Source organism: Halichoerus grypus, chromosome 2, assembly GCF_964656455.1.
Source record: "Halichoerus grypus chromosome 2, mHalGry1.hap1.1, whole genome shotgun sequence".
NCBI lineage: Eukaryota > Metazoa > Chordata > Mammalia > Carnivora > Phocidae > Halichoerus > Halichoerus grypus.
This window is the reverse complement of record NC_135713.1, coordinates 61417207-61438513: the sequence shown is the minus strand read 5'-3', so window position 1 is coordinate 61438513 and position 21307 is coordinate 61417207. Positions and strand designations below refer to the sequence as shown.

At 44.9% G+C, this 21307-nt stretch overlaps 2 long non-coding RNA genes across 3 annotated transcripts in view; both read right to left on the bottom strand.

Moving 5' to 3' along the window:
* LOC118553353 (uncharacterized) overlaps positions 1 to 21307 on the bottom strand; it is a 179893-nt gene that overhangs the window by 95123 nt on the left and 63463 nt on the right. The window lies entirely within an intron of this gene.
* Positions 1228 to 19416, bottom strand: LOC144381097 (uncharacterized). The gene is made up of 2 exons (XR_013445638.1): positions 19112 to 19416; positions 1228 to 3695 (listed from the first exon to the last, which is right to left on the bottom strand). It is a non-coding gene; the product is annotated as an uncharacterized LOC144381097 (long non-coding RNA).

The following is a 21307-nucleotide window of genomic DNA, read 5'->3' as shown; positions in this document are numbered from 1 at the left end:
GGTCAATTTCTTTCTGTTTCAGTCTTGGCAGCTTATAGGTTCCTCAAAAATTTAAAAATACAGCTACCCTATGACCCAGCAATTGCACTTCTGGGTATTTACCCCAAAGACACAGATGTAGTGAAAAGAAGGGCCATATGCACCCCAGTGTTCAGAGCAGCAATGTCCGCAATAGCCAAACTGTGGAAAGAGCTGAGATGCCCTTCAACAGATGAATGGATAAAGAAGATGTGGTCCATATATACGATGGAATATTACTCAGCCATCAGAAAGGATGAATACCCAACTTTTACATTGACAAGAATGGGATTATGCTAAGTGAAATAAGTCAAGCAGAGAAAGTCAATTATCATATGGTTTCACTTATTTGTGGAACATAAGGAATAGCATGGAGGACATTAGGAGAAGGAAGGGAAAAATGAAGGGGGGGATATCAGAGGGAGAGATGAACCATGAGAGACTATGGACTCTGAGAGACAAACAGGGTTTTAGAGGGGAGGGGGATGGGGGGGATGGGTTAGCCCGGTGATGGGTATTAAGGAGGGCACGTACTGCATGGAGCACTGGGTGTTATACGAAAACAATGAATTGTGGATCACTGCATCAAAAACTAATGATGTAAGGTGACTAACATAACATAATAAAATTAAATAAATAAATAAATAAATAATAAATATAAATAAAAATAAATAATAAATAATAAATAAAAAAAAAGAAAAGCTGGATCAGAAGTGTTCCTTTGGCTACAAGATGACAGAGAGACCACCTGTGTGTACAAGTGTACATGTGCATGTGTGTGCACATGTGTGTGTGTTTTCCCTGTTCATCCATTAGCCCTGTTTAACCCTCCAGAGTCTCTAAACCTGGCCAGTGAAGAACCCTGAGGCTGTGAATATGAACGAATGACGATGCTTACCTTGGGGAGAGGAGCAACGATGGCCTGTCAGAGAGCATGAGGGAACCTTCTGGAGTAATGGAAATATTCTATATCTTGATCTGAGTGGTGGTTCCACAAACATGAACATATGTAAAACTTCGGGTTGTATATTCAAGATTGGGACATTCCACCTGGTAACTCCAAACCGAGGTATATTTCCAAAACAAGTGAAAGCAGGAACCCAATCAGATATTTGCACACCCATGCTCTCAGCAGCATTATTCACAATAGCCTGAAGGTGGAAATGACCCAAGTGTCCACCAACCAATGAACAGAAAAACAAAATGTAGTGCATACATACAACAAAATATTATTCAGCCTTAAAAAGGAAGGAAACTCTGACACCTGCTACAACAGGAATGAACCTTGAAGACGTTACACGGAGTGAAATAAGTGAATCACAAAAAGACAAACACTGTACAATTGCACTTCTATGAGGTTCCCCCCAGTGGTCAGACTCATGGAGACAGAGGAGGATGGAGGTCGCCAGGGGCAGCGGGGAGGGGAGAATGGAGACATATCGTCTAATGGTGAGAGAAACCAAAAAGCGTCCTGGAGACGGACGGCGGTGCCGCCTGCCCAACAGTGTGAATGTACTTACCGCCACTGACCTGCGCAGAAATGGTTGCGATGCAACACTGCCTATTCACTAACTGAAATTTAAATAAAAACGTTTTTAAAAATTAAAATAAAATAATCGCAGCCATTAAAAAATGGTTAAGATGATCAATTCTGTGTTAGATGTATTTTACCACAGTAAAAAAAAAATTGGGAAAAAATGAATGGAATATTACTCAGCTATGAGGAATGAAATTTGGATCTATGCTGCAATGCAGACGGACCCTGAAGACATTATGCTAAGGGAAGTAAGCCAGACACAGAAGGACAAATACTGCATGACTCCACCTCTATGAGGTACCTAGAATAGGCAAATTCACAGAGACAGAAAGTAGAACAGAGCTTCCCAGCGGCTGGGAGAGGGGAGGAAAGGGAGTTACTGGTTAACAGGCAGAGTTCTGGCTGGAGACGATGAAGGAGGTTCGGGTATAGACAGTGGGGGTGGCTACACAACTCTGTGAATGTATCCAATGCCACTGAATTGTGTACTTACTGACAGCTAAAATGGTAAGTATTATGTTACATATATGTTACCACACACAAAAAGATTATTACACTTTAAATATGCATGTTACACCTCAGTTTAAGAAATTAGCCCCGCTGACAGGAAGATCCCTGAATACCTTTTTCAGTTAGGAAGCACATTCACATCCAGGTACCTCACTAGATAGTGTGACAGATCCTGGATTCACACGCAGGTTTGTGAATCCAGAGACCAGAAATAAAGTCCCGTCCCCCCCCCCCCGCAACCTGATAAAGCAACCCCTCTCTAATAAGCCAGTAAATCCGGTTCTGCTTGGGCTGAGAACAGACCCCATCCTGCCAGGGAGAGCCACAGCTGCTGGCCTCTCTTTACCAGGGTAGCTCCAAGAGCCGAACGACCTGGTTAACTTAGGACCGGTGTCCTTCCTGAGTCCTCACTGGCCCCCAGGTGCCTGTGGAGCTGTTCTGCCTACAGAACACGCCCCAGCAACCTTGTCTATAAAAAGCAACTACTTCAGAAGGTGTGGCTTAAACCAGTAGGAACAAAACCTCCCAAATCGAACGATGAATTTAATCCCACCGGGCATCAGGGAGTGTGGACAGGAACTGTACCCTCCACCCTTCCTACTCTGAGGCAGAGTAAATATAGGTGCCTATGACACCAACTTTCCATCCTCCGTGCGTGCCATCCTACCCTGCTCCGCCAGGGGGCTAGAACAACATGTTTGTGACAAAGATCCCGCATTGTATTCAATAACATTAACAACTTTTGGATGGTGGGGAGCACGTTTCCATAGACTGTGGATTGTAGAGTTTAAAGCACCCTTTGATGTCATCTCACCAGATCTCTTTATTTCCCCCCACAAAATAACACTGAGAGACAGCGGTGATGACTATTGGTTTTTAGAGTTAATTGCCCTGAATTTGAACTTGACTTGAACATTTACTAGTTATATGGTCTTAAGCAACCTGAGTTATTGCTTTTGGGACACAGTTTCCTCATTAGAAAAATGGGGATAATAGTACCAACCCCTTAGGGTTGTGGCAAGTATTAAATATGATTAAATAATCTATGTTGAGAGCCTGGCACATGTCTCTGCTGCTTCTGCTTCTTCTTTTTCCTCTTCATCATCATCATCATCATCATCACCATCAATAGCATGATGAAGCTAATGCTCAGGGAGATGAAGGGATTGTCTGAAATTGCACAGCTGTGGCTTGTGGCAAAACAAAGTCTCCCCCCGCCACACACACACACACACACACACACACACACACACACACACACACACATTGGTTTTTCCATTTCATCACCCTGAGACAACACCATTGCCTGGCCCTAAAAATTTATAGCACATCATGGAAAATATCTGAATTATATGGATTTTCCACATTTCCAAATTAGAAGTCCAGTTTGATGTCCAAGAGTCCTCAGCACAGAAACAAACTTTTCAGAGTTAAAATATTGAAACCAAATATGGTGAGCCTCTTTGCTCTCTCCCTCCACATCTGAACCTGGAGGTCTCAGGGACAGTCACCACGGAGCTGGAGATGGTCCAGAGAACTCCCCTGGAGGAGTGGGCACAGGAGCACTGTCCCAGAAGATGACTGGACTTCTGCTCAGAAAGCTAACGGCTGAAAGGAGCATTCAGATAAACTGTGAAGGGAACAGACAAGAATAATCAAAGGGACCACAGTTATTGAGCATTTAGTATGTGCCAGACACCATTTTAAGCACCTTACACCCATTACCTTTTTAAATCCTCCAACCCTATGAAATAGGCAATATTATGACCTACATGAATAAGAAAGATGAGACCAAGGGGTCTTTACAAACTCACTCCCCAAGGAAAGCTCTTCACATCTCACTGCTAAGATCCAGCCCTACCAGGATACCAATGCATCTCCCCAAACCTCTGAACCATCAGGCTGTCCCATGTTTCTTTCCATCTGAGATGCCTTTGGTAATCTCTGCTTGCTGTAACCCTATTCATCCTTCAAGGCTTAGCGGGAATGTTATCACTTCAGACTTTCCCAGGCATAATTACCCATTTTGCCTTCTGACTCATTTTCCTGGAAGTTCAGCACTTACCATATTGTATTATAGTTAATTGTTGGGGGGGGCAGGGGGTGTGCTTCTACACTAGGGGTCAAGCTTAAGAAAGACCAGAATCATATTTTATTTGCCTTTATATATTGCTTAGTATATGTTAAAGATGGTCAATAAAACTTTGTTAAATTTTGTAATGCCTTTGGGTCACAAAGCTTGTACTTAGAGAAACTAGGACATCACCAATACTAACTTGTTCCTCAAATCCAAGAGCTCACATGGATTTGAAGAACATTCTCTCTAGAGTTGTCAATAGTTAAAATGTGCAAGGTACACAGTTTCAAACTAGGAATTTACCCTTATTGGTTCACTGAACAGGTAGACAAAGATACATATACAAGGATGTTCATGACAGCCATGTTTATAATGGAAAAATGGAAGCATCCTAAATGGCTGATTAAAGATGCCTCGGTAAAAATATCTCAGTGGGTGCCTAACATAAAATGCAGTGTTGCTTTAAAAACGATATATACAGGGGCACCTGGGGGGCTCAGTCAGTTAAGCGTCTGCCTTTGGTTCAGGTCATGATCCCAGGGTCCTGGGATCAAGTCCCAAATCGGGCTCCCTGCTCAGCACAGAGTCTGCTTCTCCCTCTCCCTCTGCCCTTCCCCACCTCTTGTACTCTCGCTCTCTCTCAAATAAATAAAATTTTAAAAAATGATACATACACCTCAGTGTACAAATATGGAAAGCTATCTGTGATGTATTCCTGACTGAAATAAAAAGTAGGTTATAAAACCCATCATTAATATTATCTCATTTAAGTAAACCTACATATCTACAAACATCCACAGATATGTTTAGGGAGGTTCTAAAGTGAGTTTACCAAATTAACAGTGATTATCTCTATGTGAAGACAGTTTAGATAATTCTTTCTTTTTATTCACTTCTGCATTCATTGAGCTTTTTTACTTTGAGAATGTTATTGTTTATATAATCAGAAAAAAACGGCAAATATATTTTCATTGGGGGGAGTGTATATAACCTCAAAAGAGGTTTTATTTTTTATTTTATTTTATTTAAAATCAATTAATTAGTTCAGTGATTCATCAGTTGCATATAACACCCAGTGCTCATTACATCAAGTGCCCTCCTTGATGCCCATCACCCAGTTACCCCATCCCCCCCAGCCACCACCCCTCCAGCAACCCTCAGTTTGTTTCCTATAGTTAAGAGTCCAAAAGAAATTTTATAAATCTATAAATGACAAGACTCCAAACTGCTTCCGGAAGAGCATTAGGGACCATTAAATATGGAAGGTGTTATCTCCTGTCCAGGAATCCTCATTTCTCCATTTGGGAAATGGGTGCAATGCTATTGCTCTGCCTATCCCACAGGGCTGCAACCAGGAGACAATGGATTTGATATTCTTTTGAAAAATAAATAAATAAATAGATGTAAAACACAGGTTATTTTAAGAATTTAATCACTGCTTATTAAGAACTTGCAATTAGCTAGGAAGACATGTTTAGGAGTTGCAATCTCAAACACCACCAGGGACCAGGGAGGTGAGAGAGACAAGAAGGGCCTCTGGAGTCTAGGACCACTGGTCACTCAATATTAGCCTCAAATCTAGGTTATGTGAATTCTCAATTTTTAAATGGTGGCACCTCATTTAAAAAATTTCGAACACTGTAAAAAAAAAATTCAAACATTATGCCATCAGTAGAAAACACAGCCCAAAACCACACATCTCCAATTTCTGGCATATATTCCTCTAACTTAACAGAATGGTCCAGAACTACATAGTTTATATCAAGTCCACTGACATAGCTACATGCATCATCCTAAGAGTGAAGTCCCTCCTGAATGAAAGAGAAAGGTCCAATTCTGCACAGTCTAACTTCAGAGTTAGGTGTTTTATCGCATTCTTGTTTTAATTGATAGTTTTTATGGCATAAAAAAATTCACTATTAACCAGAACATTCCACTAACCAAAACATCTCACAAATCCTAATCATGCCAAAATGACAGAATCCTAAATATACTGTGCAATATATTTATGTTTGTATATATGTGTGCGTACATATATTTGCAAATGTGTATGGTCAAAAATACACAGAGAGTATGTTTCGAAGCCAATGAAAGCACATTTGTCCTTTTAAAAAAAAACTCTGCTTTTTATTCTTAATCTGAAAGATAATAGCTAAACACAGTTGGATACAATATTTATGAGGCTCCACCTCCAATTACAAGGTTAAAGCTGGATTGTTTCCAACATCATATCGAGATACAGGAAGATATTCCCAAATGTTTATATATGTTTATATATATTTGTATATATTTTTATATACATAATCATTCTTATATACATGAAGAGATGGACGGATGAATGATTTGAAGACAGCTGATACAAATATATCTAATCTAACAAAAAAGAGACTGAAGTTACAGGTATGGAAAAGGAAGGCAGATGAGAGGGAGGTGTTGGGGAAGTTCACACATGAGGCTGCAGGTGCCAGCCCGACACGGTCATGGTCTCCAAGCTGCACATTCAGCTCTTAGCAGTCAAAACAAAAGGGGTGCTCTTCGTCCCTTATCCCCACTGTGTCACGATCACAACCAACTATCTTAGCTCTCCTGGTGACAAAACTAAATGAAACCATGCCTCCTATGATTCTAAGCTAAAAATGACAGATCAACTAAAAATATTCAGAAGAAATTAGAAAACAGAGGGCAAGAGTCTTGCCGTGTTCCTTTATTCAGCACCCTGAGATCGTCTACACCTAGTTATGGACACTGTCCACTGGCTTATTTTTTAGCCCAAGACAGACTCCTGGGAACACACACTAATCATCCACCCTCTTTCAAAACTACAATTAAAAAAAAAAAAAATAGGAAAGACTCCATTTTAAACTAAGCCAGCCTTTAATACATGTGAAGGACAAACAGTCCCAAAATACTCCTGCCCACACCTCCTCATCTCCACGCCCACCGGCCTCAGGAGGGCTTTTCACAGCGTTCACTCTTCAGGAGTCCAGGACTCTGATGAAGGCCCCTTTGCTGCTTCTACCAAAATACCATGCTGTGGTGTCTGTCTGGGGTTCGGGAACAGGGAACGGGGGTGCGGAGCAGGAGAGATGTCTCAGAAGTGGGGCAACAGTGAAGAGCCCCTTTCAGGGAGTGTTATAAGCTGAACTGTGTGTCCCCCAAATCTGTATGTGAAAGTCCTAACCCCCAGTACCTCAGAATAGGACTGTATCTGGAGATAGGGCCTTTAACAAAGTAATTAAATTAAAATGAATTTAGGAGGGTGGGCCCTAATCCAATATGACTTGTGTCCTCACAAGAGATTAGGACATGGACAAGTGCACAGAGGGAAGCCCACATGAGGACATAGGGCGAAAAAAGGCCATCTACAAGCCAAGGAGAGACGCCTCAGAATGAAGCCAGCCTGCTGACTCCTTTGAGCTGGACTTCCAGCCTTCAGAACTGTGAGGAAATACATGTCTGTTGTTTAAATCGCCCAGTCTGTGGTACTTTGAATGGCAACCCTAGCAAACTAATATAGGGAGATTTTTTAAAAATAAATCAACAACTTGGTATTGGGAAAACCATCTTGATGAGAGGCCCCTCCTGAAGGAAGAGAACTCTTGAAGAAGGAAAGATGGTCTCCTGTGTGTGTATATTGGGGCTGTACACTCTCAGTCTATCCTTAAAGTTTTGCTCTATTTTAGTGCTTTTCATTCGAAACTGGTCTTTATCTGTTTGCCCAGCCTTAGAAGTCTGCTGACTGAAAAAGCTCAGCCATCACTTCCTACCATCATGATGCTGCCTGCCTGGTGCGACTCAAGTGAATGTTCACCACTAGGCTGGCAAGAAGGAAGAGTGAGATTGGGCAGGATGGGCATGGGGCTGGTGAGCGTGCAAGGGCATCTGTGAAATGCAAACAGGTGGGTACAACAATAGCATTTATCACTGGTTTAGCATGACCCATGTACTGGGCTGCACGCTTGACATACATCAACTCACCCAATCATGTCACCCTGCAAATGTGAAATGGACATGGCGAGGTTACACAGTTTGCCCAAGGCCACATACTACGTGGTGGAGGCAGGATGTGGACCCAGCCAGTCTGATTCCAGAGCCTATGCCCTTAACCCTCACCTCTCGGTAAACACCCCTCCTTCCATGAACTGAACTTGGTACAAGCTAGGACTCTCCCAGCTGTGACAGAAGTGCAACTTAAACTCTCACAACTCGGAAAGAGGGGTGAATCCTGTGGCAGCATTGAATCCAGGACTCCAAGAAGTTGTCAGGGCATTTATATCTCTCCTCTGCTTCTCTCTGATGTTGGCCACGTCTGTCTTACCAGTGATGGGCCCTTTACACAATGGGGAAAATGACCATGAGCAGGCCCAAGTTCACACCACACCAACACGGCAAGCCCAGAGAGGCAAGAGGCAGGCATTCCCACCAGCGCCGAGAGTCACATGACCATCCCAGAACCAATGACCATCAGCAGGGCAAATTATTGGATTGTCCAGACTTGCGCCATGTGTCCACACTTGTGACTGGGGCTACGCTGGAACAGCAGGTGGCAGGGTTTGTTACTAGTAGGAGGGAAAAGGGGACAAGTAGCATTAGCTCCCCAAAATTCAAAGACCTGCATCACTGCTGAAGCTTGACCCAGGCAGGTGAAGGGGTTTGCCCAAAGTGTCATAGCTTGGGAGGAAGAGAGCTGGGTGTCCGGGCTACAGGCAATTATGAAAGAAATGCTGATGTGGGAAGTTCTCCAAGTACAGAACGCTCTAGAACGCTAATAACTTTTGCGTAAGAAAGGAGAGAAATCAGAGTTTACGCAGGACTTCTCACTGTATACCTTTGTATATTGTTTTTATTTTTTAACCATTTGAAAGTATTACCAGTTTTTAAAATACAAATTAAATTAAAAATAAAGCCTAGGGGGACTTGAGTGGCTCAGTCGGTCAAGGGTCCAACTCTTGATTTCGGCTCAGGTTGTGATCTCAGGGCCATGAGATCAAGCCCCATGTCAGGCTCCATGCTCAGCCCAGAGTCTGCTTGAGATTGTCTCTATCCCTCTGCCCCTCCCACTTGCTCTCTCTTGCTCTCTAATAAATAAATGAAATCTTAAAAAAAAAAATATATCCTTAAAAAGAAATAAATAAATAAAAATAAATTAAAAATAAAGCCTAAAATTTATCCACAGGAGAAAGATTGAAAGGAAATAGGTCAAAATGATAACAGTAAGTATCTTTTGTATGTTAAGCCTAAGCATGACTTTTTTCTTTGAACTTATTTACCAAATTTCCTAAAATAAACATGTATTGTTTTTCCACAATAGGAGAAAATAAACTTAAAAAATTCTGAACTAAAAAAAATAATAAATTGAGTCACATGACATGAGGCAGAAACTGTAATTCTGACAATATCGTACTGACTTACTTTGCGTTCCCTATAAATCAAGCTGCCCTGTAGATCCCGCCCCACTCACTTCTTCAGAGAGCCGAGCAGCTGCTGAGCTGTGGATTTCCAACAAGATTTGTAATGGCAGCAGCAAAAAACCGTTTTGAAAGTCAGGCTTTGTTGAGAAAAGAAATTTCTACATTCCAAACTGCTTCCCCTGCAAAGAACAACGTGTGGTGGTCTGAACATATTAGCTATATTTAGAGAAAAGTCAGGATCTGACAGGAGGGGAGTTCTGCAGGTTTCCCATCCAGGAGGAAGGAGGAAAAGCCCTTCTGGTCTGGAGGACCAGAGAGAGATGTAGACGAGGCCGGTTGGTGCCTGATCTCTGAAGGACCCAGCAGCCCCACCCCTCCCTGGGCCTTGGCCAGGGGGCCAGGGAGGGCCCAGCAAGAAAAGAGAAAGCCCAGAAAGGCCAGATACATGGAGGGCAATGGAGGGGAAGGGAACTGCTCTGGGCTGTGTTATGTCCCCTCAAAGTCATAGGTTTAAGTCTCAACCCCCTGTATCTCAAAATGTAATTATATTTGGAGATAAGGTCTTTAAAGTGGTAACTACATTAAAATGAGGCTATTAGAAGGGCACCTGGGTGGCTCAGTCAGCTAAGCATCGACTCTTGGTTTCGGCTCAGGTCCTGATGTCAGGGTCATGAGATCGAGTCCCGTGTCAGGCTCCCCATTCAGCATGGAGTCTGCTTGAGAATCTTTCCCCCTGCCTCTCCCTTCCCTTCCCCCTCTGCTCCCCCCCCCCGACTTGCACTCTCTCTCTCTCTAAAATAAATAAACAAGTAAATAAATAAATAAATAAATAAATAAATAGATAAATAAATAATTTTTTTAAATATGAGGCTATTAGAATAAGGCCCTAATCCGATTTGACTGGTGTCCTTATAAGAAGAGGAAGAGTCAGCAGGGGTGTCAGCAAACAGAAGGACGACCCTGTGAAAACACAGGGAGAAGGCTGCCGTCTGCAATCCAAGGAGTGTGGCCACAGGAGAAACCAAGCAAAACAGAAATGTTACCTGGCATGGTTAGGTGCTCCCAGGAATGAGTATCAGTGAACCCACGCTGACCCCCACAAGGTGGGACCAGGCTGCATCCAAATAGTGGCACCTCACCTCTAAAGGAAATGGAGAGATCACAGAATTCACTAGTGGGTGCTGGTGTGACCCACAGACTGACCGGGAAGGGTGATCAGACCCAGCTCCCTCGGCATGACCCAGTCAGGGCACCAGGGACCAGGCCAGATCAGCCACGCCACAGCAGGGCCCACAGGACGGCTGCCACAGCGCTCTCTGAGCATCCCCTAGCACCCGGAGCCCCCCAGGAAAGGGTAGGAGGGGACGAGAGAAAAAAAGCTCTGAAAGATTATTTTCCCCCAAAGAGACTGTTTTCACTCAGAAGCATTTAAGTTACCTTTAACTGACAAGTGTGAGGGTTTTCCACCATATTTTTTTGCACCTCTGAATTGTCGTGGGTTCACTTCCAACCAACCATGGTGTTACTGATGGTATGAAGTCATCCATAAATGAGACAGCAAGAAAAACGAGCCACACCTGGTCAAGGCAGTGAATAAGCCTAACGCATCCCAGCACGGAACGGGAGCTGCCTTGAAGCCCGTGCAACCGAGCAGAGTTCCGGGAGCCCTAAAGACGCTTGGGCAGCACGCACCCCCGTCTGGCGATGTGGCACAGACCCACATTAGATGAGGCTCTGGTCTGTCTCAGCAGAGGGTGAGTTCCAGCCCTAACGGCTTGGAGGTCTTCCTGCTTTTTTTCCATTTTTAAAAGAGCAGATGTTCTCCTGGGAAAGAGATATTCAGCTACCCAAACAAATGGGAGAAGTGGAGCAATGGAAATAAACCAGGCATCTGCCCGCCACCGTGGCAGTGCCCGAAGGAATCACATTCGCTGGAGGGGAACATCCGGCCCTGTGAGGGCTGCGCCGCTGGGCGCCGTGCCTGCCCTGAGCACATGGCGAATACGACTGTCTTTGTTCTGGTTCTCGACGTGAAGGGCGGTCTGTGGGGCTATTTGTCTAGTGTGTTGACTCTCATAAAAGACATTCATAAATTTATTCTTAGTGCCAGGGGTTCTTACCAGTGTCAAAGTGGAGTCTTTTCAGACAGTTGCTCCATGTTAAAACAAGCCACTCCAATGCATCTATAAATAATTGCCTGGGCTTCGTTTAGCTAACAAACGGCTTTTTCTCTCTTCTCTCTTTTTAAAATCAACTCTAAGATGATTTCATAAACAACGGGAGGAATTTCCCATTAATATTAAAGTGTGTCTGGGTTGGTCATTTTAATAGAACTTTCCAGAGGGAACAAGCAGTCCTTCCATCTTGTCCATGTGAGACCTGTTCCCTTTTCAGAACAAGACATTTGGCAGCCCAGTCTCACGAGGACCAGTCATAGCCCCCACCCCTCACCCCTGCCCCATCCCATGTCCCTCTCTTTCACTGCTTTGGCCAAAAAGGAGGAGTGCCGCGAGGTTGCGCACAGCAACAGCCCGAGCCAGTCGGAAGAACATACCACCACCCCAGGCCTTCAGGGTTTCTACTCTGACCTCAGATCTCCAGAATTTGACTTCACAGGCCACCGCCCATCTAGGACAGGAAGGTAGAGTTATGGCTGTCTCTGTTTTGTTGATATATAGAACTCCCCCTGTCAGCCCCCGCAAATAACAGTGGCTTAAAAAAAAGACAGAAATTTATTTCTCTTTTACACACAAGTAGTATGGAGATAGACAGCCAACAGTTGGTGTGGTGGAACCACAGTGTCACCTTCTGTCTTTGTACGTCACCATTCTTGGCATGTCACTTCACAGTCCAAGATGGTTGCTGAAGTCCAGGCATCGTGTCTGCATTCCAAGCAGCCAGAAGAAAGAGGAAATGAAGGGTCTTCCCTCCCATTTATGGTCATTTTCTGAATTACTACGCAATACTCCTTACACTTCATGGGGCAGAATTTAGTCAGATGACCTTACCTAGCTGCAAGGAAGGCTGGGACTTGCTAGGCAGCAATGCTTCATGAAAGGGAGGATGGACAGTGGGAGGCTACTAGCCATCTCAGCCTCAATGATGACTGCACCTGATCGCCTCCCATAGAGGCCTCCAGTGCCTACACTCCAACTCTCACACAGTGCTGTCTGTTCTTTTTCTAAAGAATTTCAGTTCTCACTTATTATGATGAGCACTGGGTGTTACATGTAAGTGATGAATCACTAAAATATTACACTATGTGTTAATGAACTAGAGTTTAAATACAAATTTGAAAGAAAGAAAGAAAGAAAAAGAATTTCAGTTCTCATATCCCTTCTCTTGAAAATCCACTCGCTATCCTTCGCTCTTTCTTTCTCAGAACTGGATTCCAAGAAGTTGGACCACCAGACTGAATTCAAACTTCATTCTCAGCCATTCAGAACCACATCTTGCCTTAAGCCCCTGCCCCATGAGCCTTCTCCTTTGCTCTGAAGATCTTAAAACCAGGAGTGGAAACTGTCCCAGGAGGATCCCTACAAGTGCAACTTAAAAGCAAAACTTGAGGCTTGCATCATTCCTGCTTCATTCAGGGATCAGCATAAATCTTCCAGCCTTTATGGTCCACCCCAGGGAAGGTGCCAAAAACCAGGAGGAGGGCAAAGCCACTCCAGCTGGGATTAACAGTGAGCCCCATTGATGGATGAAGCCACGGCCTGGACTAGACCTACGGACACTGTGGACATCCTGCTCCTCAGGTCTATCCTGGATACTAAGGCCAAACCACAGCTTGGACCCCACACCCTTGTCTGAGACCCCAGACATGGCCCCTGCCTTGCCACGTGGGATTTCCGTAGACCACACGTGGCCTGTACTAGCTGACCTCCTGGTGCCCTCCTGCCTTCTGGGCCACTTCACCAGTCCAGCTCAGTACTTGACTACTCCACTCCACACCAGCGTCGTTACTGCCAGTGACCAATGCTACTGAGCATAAGTGTCAGAACAATATCCTCTGCATGAAATCCCCCACCCACACTAGGTGGGTCACATGAGTAGAATGAGTGGTAAAAGAATACCCCAGCAGTTGTCATAAAAAGATAAAGAAAACTACAAGTAGGAATGGCAAGGAAAAACAAGCCACAAAGCAGCCTTTGTTAAATTTCATTCAATGAAATACTAGTCCCATGCAATGTTGATAGATGTTCCCACGCCCCAAAAGCATGGCCAGCTAAGTTTGGAAATTGCTGCCACTAGAGATTCATACCTTAGCAAATCAAAGGCTCTGAGAAGGCCTGCAATAAAAGGCTGTTTATTTCCCTATTTGGCCCAGCATTTCCTAATCCATTTAACTACCCCTTTTCCTTCTGGAATGTTTATTAACATCTCATGAAACCAATGTTCATCAGAATATTGAATGACACAGTAATACATTGAGGGCCATAGCTACTTCTCCGGTTCTGGAATCCAAACCACCAGCATTCAAATCCCTGCTCTGGCACTTTTTAGTGGTGTGACCTTGGGCACGTTACTAAATCTCTTTGTGCTTTGATTTTCTTATCTGTAAAATGGGAATCATAATAGCGCCTGCTTTCTGGAATGGTTGTAAGGAGTAAGTTAATGCATGTGGAATGCTTAGACAAATTAGAATAAATGTCAGTAGTAATGATGAAGAAGATGATGGCGATTACAATGATGATGATGATGATGATGATGATGATGATTACAACCCCGTACACTGGAACACTTGCCCCAGCTTACAAGTATGTGTCACCCAGGGGTCAAGATTCTGATTAAAATCATCTGTATGCTTCCAGCTTCCAGCACAGGGCCTTGATGCTCCAAAAGCATCTGTTGAATGACTAAACAAGTGGAAACTGGAATCATGAAGCAACAGACTCTTTGGACAGTGGCTACAGGTGCAAAGCAAAGCAGAATTCCCCCCCACCCCCAAGGAACAGAGCCACTGTTGTCTTCCCTACCATGCACACAGATCCCTAACGACCACCTGGAGAGTGGGACAGGAACACCACATCTCATGCACACTCTCCCATGAGCTGGAATAGCACACTGGCAACTTTCTATTTTATTCAGAGCCAATTTAATGAACTACCACACAGATCATGTAGCCTGGGGTGGGGGCAAGGGTGGTTCATTGAACCATGCAGATCCTTGATCCTGGGAGAAATGAATGGGAGACTTACAGAGAGGGTCAGCAGCGGGGGAGTGGGGAGGAGAGAGAGAGGTTGAGAATGCCAGCCACAGGCAGAAGCAGTGAGGTGAGGACAGGCCAAGTGGCAGCTGCAGGCACTGTGGGAACCCAGATAGAAGCACCTTGCTTGAGCCACAGACTTTGACAAGAGCGCAGCCACAATACAGAAGTGAGTCAAGGAAGTCTCCCCTTCTCTGCACCAAGTCCTGGTTCCTGCCCAGCCCTGTATAACCTCCTGGCCTTTTTTTAGCTTTCCATGCACATATCTCTGCATTTACACACACATCACACGCGTGTCCATATTGTACTTCAATGGTGATAAAGCCACTTAGCCTCTGAATCCCCTAGCCAGCCTGGGGTCAGTCCTGCCTTGGGGAATGGAGGAGGGAGACCTGCCCAGTTTGCGGGCCACTGCAGCAGCAGGAAGCCCAGAGGAAATATGGAGCCCCCATTGAGTGTGCATGAGTCAGACGCTTCTCTCCTCCGGCAGAATGTGCCCCTGGCTCGCCATTCTGTGTCATTAAAGCCAACATCCTCACAGCCTTCCAGACTCCCACTGTGTGGCCCTACCCCACTCGGCTACCCAGCTGGCCCACCTCCTACACACAGACCCTGCCATTCACTTGGCTCCCTTCATCCAGCCTCCTTTCTCTTCCTAGAACATTCCAGACACTTTCCCAACTTCTTCACACTGGCTATTCCCTCTGCCTGGGATGCTTTTTGCCCAGATGGCCACCCTCCTCCTTCAAGTCCCTGCTCCAACCCTGCCTCCCTGGGGAGGCCCTCCCTCAGGCACCCCTGTGACCTGTCACCCGCAGCCCCCACCATAGCCCCTCACCCTGCTCCAGCCCTTCCCCTTTCCATGGCACTTAGCACCTTCCATAGCACTTAGCATCTTTTCATAGGTGAGATCATTGGTTCAGTTGTTAGGTTCATTGTTTACTACTTGAACCCTACAAGGGCAGCATCTTATGCTCTTTCAATCACCAGTACATCTCAAGTGCCTACAGCACACTCCTGATCTCTAACAGACACTCAGTAAAAAATCAGATAAAGGGACACATGGATGGATGGGCTCGGGGCAAGAAGTGATGAGTTACTACTTAGGTAAAATGGGATTTCTTGCTGTCACAAAAGTTAGGGGCTAGAGTGATTTCATCCAGATATTAAAGAAAGAGGTAGAAATTTGGGTCACTGAGCTGGGGAAAGGGGTATCTAGAGAGTGATTTTCCCCAAAGCTACTAACAGTGACTTCCTTGGGGGCTGAGATTATGAGTAATTTGCATTTTATATTTTATGTATGTGTAAAATAAATATAAATATATGTGATAATAGATAATAGATAAGACAATTTTATATTTTATATATTATATTTAAAATATATTTATATATTTTTTAAGTTTATATGAGTTATATATTATTCGATGTTATAATATTCCTACATATAACTTTTATAATATTAAATTGAAAAGGTAAAGTAAATGAATGCACACAGCAAACCATTCCAGGAGACTCTGGTCCCTCAGATCTGAGCCCCAGGTTCCAGCCTCTGAAGTCAAGGACAGGTCACCATGAGAATCAGGAGAAGGCAAGAGGTCCTTGGGGTGTAACCACACAGTCCCCAAGGCCTGGCTTTGGGGCCTGAGCCCCAGCATTAACCTAGTCTCCTCTCCATCTTCCTGATGTTCCTTGGGAAGGTTTCATACACATGTGCACACACACATACACAACTCCAGGGGTGAGGGTGGCCCAGGCCTAGTCACTCAAAGCATTAGAGATTCGTTCAGAGATGAGCATATCACCCAATCAGAATCCATCCCACGGCCCTTACTAGAGAACTAAGAGCAAAGTGCTCTCTTCCACTGGACCTAAGTCTTCCCAGTGCTGCTGGCAGCCATCCTCCCACCACGAGGACAGCACCAACCCGAGGATGGAGCCAGCACAGAGAAAGAGGCAAGTGACAGTGAGAGTCCCTGATGTACAATTTGGACATCTGGATATAGCCATGCCTGAGGCTAGACCTAGCCCATCCTGCTCAGTGTGAGGAGCTAATTATGTTTAGCTCAGTTTACTTAGACCCAGTTAATACAGGGACCCTTCAGATACAGACTTGGGTGTTTCCTGGACTCTTCTCCACGGGGAAGAAGTGTGCTCATGGGTTCTCAGCAAGAACACATGTGGTAGAGTTCTGTGAAGAGAAGAAACTTCAGGGATAGACAGTGTCTCTGTGCCATCCAGACCACACCTCTACCCCAGTGCCTCTTGCTCTTTCTGCTACCCATCCCCCATGTGTTTTTGTTTACAAAATCTTGAGCTTGCACAAAGTGTGTGGGAGTTTACATTCCTCTAGTTGGCCCTAAGCCAATGACTGCAGGTCGTGGGGGGATGAAAGCCCAGCTCTCTTGCTCAGAACCAACTCTGAGAGGTAGATTACACCCCAGAGTCCCCTGCAAGATGGGGCTGAAGCCACCCTCGTGCGTTCTGTCTAAAATCACTCTCCTGCTTCAGGTCCTGCTTCCCATATATCATTTCATATATCAACTGCACACAAATCCTCTGAGGGACATAATTTAGGACACCAGGTGCAAACAGGCCAGGCCAGGTGCGCTCTGCACACCCCCAAAGAGTAAGGGGCCACGGTGCCTGGAGGTCAGCTTCCTACCAACCCCCAGAAGACTAGGGGCAGCAGCACAGACTGCTGTTTTCCTCCCCACTCCTAGCAGCCACAGAGCAGTGAGTATGCTGCCCCCGAATACTCGCCCCCCCCCCAGGACTGTCACACAGGAAGGGAAACTAACCTGGCTCCCTGCCTGAGAAGAAGGACAGCGGGGGTGACATGGGGCACTCGGTCTTTCATCCCCATTCTGAGCCCTGGACTCAAGGCACTAGGATTCCTCCCCTCTTCAAGCTCTCCTTATCTTACCGCAGTGCCTCTGGAACGTTCAGCAGTTACCAGGTCAACTACCAAAGTCCAGTGACCCAGAACTCCATTAGGCAGCTCTCCAGACCCATCTTGGATTGGCCCCTCAAAGCCATGTGCCAGGACCACACAACGGGCACTCCGATTTCATCTACTCCTGGGGGCACAGGCAACCGGAGCCCAATTTCTAGTTCTTTTGCTGCCAGTAGATAAACTTTCACTCAGAACTCCAGAGAAAGGAAGCCCTCACCTCTTGGCCACTCTACAGTGCCCCTCCTAACTTTGTGGACAAAATGACCACAAGAAGTGTGTAAACCGTGTCCCAGCATTGAGCACAGCTACTTTTGTCTTCTCAAAAGCCACTCCCCCTCCTACTGGCAAGGACCTCCTAGACCATGTCATTTTGAAGGCTCCATGGGCAGCCTTGGCCACAGTGGCTGGTTGAAGGTGGACCCATGAGCATAGCCAGACCAATGAGACCTGATGGTAGACTTGGGGGATAGGAATGCTTTCTTTCTGCTGGATGTGAGGCTAGGAGTACATAAGCCTGCAAATGCCAGGAGCCACCATGGGGAGAATCTGTTCAAGAGTGAAGTCAATACATTCCCTTCCCTGTTGTTGGGATTTTGTTCTTATTGCTTTCTTTTGGTTTTCTGCTTAAGCCAGCATGAATTGGGCTTTTTCTGTCACTTGCATCTAAAAACACAATAACTAACAGAAATACCAACAGATAAAGTACAAAAGAAGAAACTTCCTCCAGCTGCAGCCCTGCCACTAATTTGTCATCTGGCTTTGGTCAAGACCCTTAACACCTAAAACAAAGGTGGTGGAGAGGTGACATACAGATCTCTTCCCAGGCTCTGAGCAGAAAACACCAAGTTTGCTCTGCCTTTACCTTCCACAGAATTCTCTTCAAAAGCTGGGTGTTACATGCAACTCATGAATCAATGAACAGTGCATCAAAAACTAATGATGTACTATATGTTGGCTAATTGAATTTAAATTAAAAAAAAAAAAAAAAAGCCTAGTTCAAACCTCCAGGAAGCCTGCCCTTCTCTCCCAAGCCCTTGGGAATTCCTCCCTGCTCTGAATTCCTGCAACATTTACCTGTCTGGGCCACTTACTGGTTCTTACGCTGCCTTGATCTTTTTAGGCCATAGTCCATGCATATGTCTCCCCAAATTCCTAAGAGCAGCTAAGTGCATTACCACATTCCAGACACTGTGCTAAACCCATCACATGCAGGCTCCTCTATGACACTCACAGCCATCCTGCAAGTAGGGAATGGTTATTATCTCATTTTCCCCACTTTAAAGATGAGGCCCAGAAGCTCAAAGAAAATAAGTCACTTGCCAGAGGTCACCCATCCAAGTATCCCAGGACAGGGATCCTTTGAGATGGTAAACTTCTAGATCACAGACACACATACCCTCAGCGCAGTGAGGCTCATCACGTATCCATTCCTCCCAAACATCTGCTGATGGATTCATGTTACGAGCACATTTCAGCAAGGTGCAGGTCAGGCAAGAGGAAAGGCCAAATGGCCGTTGGGGCTGTTCGCCAGGAAGCCCAGGTCTGCAAGTTGGAGGGGCAAGGGCCCTGCTGATGGCCCAGCCCCATTCCCTCTGCACAGAGCCCTGTTCACCACTTGGCCAGGAGCTGAGGCCTCATCCCCAGGGAATTCTGAGCAACTCTCGGGAGCTGTGAAGGCTGCTGACTAATAGATGAGTGATTTTCCCCCTGGAACAGAAGAAATTCGGTCTGAATCAAGAGTTCACACTGTCAGTCTGTAACCAAAACAACCCATACTCTCTAGCTGAACTCTGAGCTGGGCCCCAAAATTAAGCTTGTTATCAAAGAGTGAAACGATCCAAAGTGGGGCTTCTTTTTCCAGAAAAAATAAAATAGCAGACCAGTTTGAACCTGGACTAAAACCTGAGTATTTTCTAAGACTACTGAACAGGAACAAAAATCAGACATCAAAATGTTCTGTGCATGAAACCAATATTCATCCAGTCTAAGTTCTTGATTTGAAAAGACATTCAGTAAGGAGCATTTTACCTCCCTGTGTGGCTCGGTGAAGGATGTAATAGTGTTCTAAGGAACACTGTGTGAAAAATGGAGGCTGGCTTCTCTTTAATGTGGCAAAAAAAAAAAAAAAAAATGTTATTTTATTTTAACCCTCTATAAAGATGAATGTGAAACTTTCAGAACATTCAGTTCCCTTCATATTGACAAAAGCATTTCAAGGATTGATCCATTATAATAATATAGACTAAAAGCACCAGCTGAGCAGACAGAGCCTTGAGCAAAGCACATGACTCTGGGGCTGTGGTCACCAGCAGTCAAGGGCAGGTGTGGCTCCCAGACAGCCTGACTCAGCCCACCTGATGCTAGCCATGGAGGGTCCCTTTGTGCATGTCCCCTTCTAGAAGGCCTGGTCTACACAAAAGCAACTAACACCAAATTTCATGCCCTGGAAGCAAGTGCCCTGGGCCAGTAGGACTGTGCCCTTCTCATCCTACCTTAGCCTCTGGACAAGCTACTTTCAGGGTCCCAGAGCAGGAACCAAAGGGCCTGTCTGCTGAGAGGCCCCCCAGCCATAAATACATGCTGACATACCAATCCTAGAGCTGGAAGAAAGAGAATGCAGAGTGGAGAATGGGAAGCTGACTGAATATATGGTGGGCAGGGGAAGAGCCACCACCACCAGCTCTACGTACCATCACACCATAAACATGTGGAAATGATCCTTCCATTGACCGAAGACCAACTATACCTGTTTAAAGACCAAGGGCTTCCAAACAGCAAACAGTGGTTAGTCTAGAGTATGGGGAGGCAGAGTAGGAGGCAGAGAGAACTTTTATTTTACACTCATATCCATCATTTGCAGCCTTCGGAAGGAGCATGCATACATTGCATTTACAATGTTAAAGGAAAAGCTAAAACTGGGGTGCCTGGGTGGCTCAGTCGGTTGGGGGTCTGGCTCTTGATTTCAGCTCAGGTCATGATCTCAGGGTTGTGGGACCAAGCCCCACTTCGGACTCTGCACTGGGGATGGAGCTTGCTTAGGATTCTCTCTCTCCCTCTCCCCCTGCCCCTCCCCATCTTCTCTCTCTCTAAAAAAAAAAAAAAAAAATTAAGGCTAAAAGGCACATATATACACACACTGAGCTCAGCACATGGTAAAGGCAAAAACCACAGAGGGAAAGACTGATGAACTTAACTGCATAAAACTGAAAATTTTCTATTTGTAAAAAAAGAAATTACCATAAACTATGATAGGAGGGAGAAATACTTACAATAAATAAGCAATTCATAAAAGAAAAAATTACAAATAGCTGGTAAACATAAAATATTCATCCCCACTAATAACTGAGGGCACATGATGGAAATCAGGTCACATTTTCGCCTCTCTAACTAGCAAATTGTTTCAAATTTTTTTATAATATTTGTTGATAAGAGGACAGACAGGTAAACAACCTCAACCCTGTTCATAGAAGAATAAATTGGTAAAACCTTTTTGGAGAGCAATGTTGCAAAACCTATTAATAACTGTTAAAATATGCATAAACTTTGACATAGCAATTCCACTTCTAAGCATTTATCCCTAAGGAAAATCATC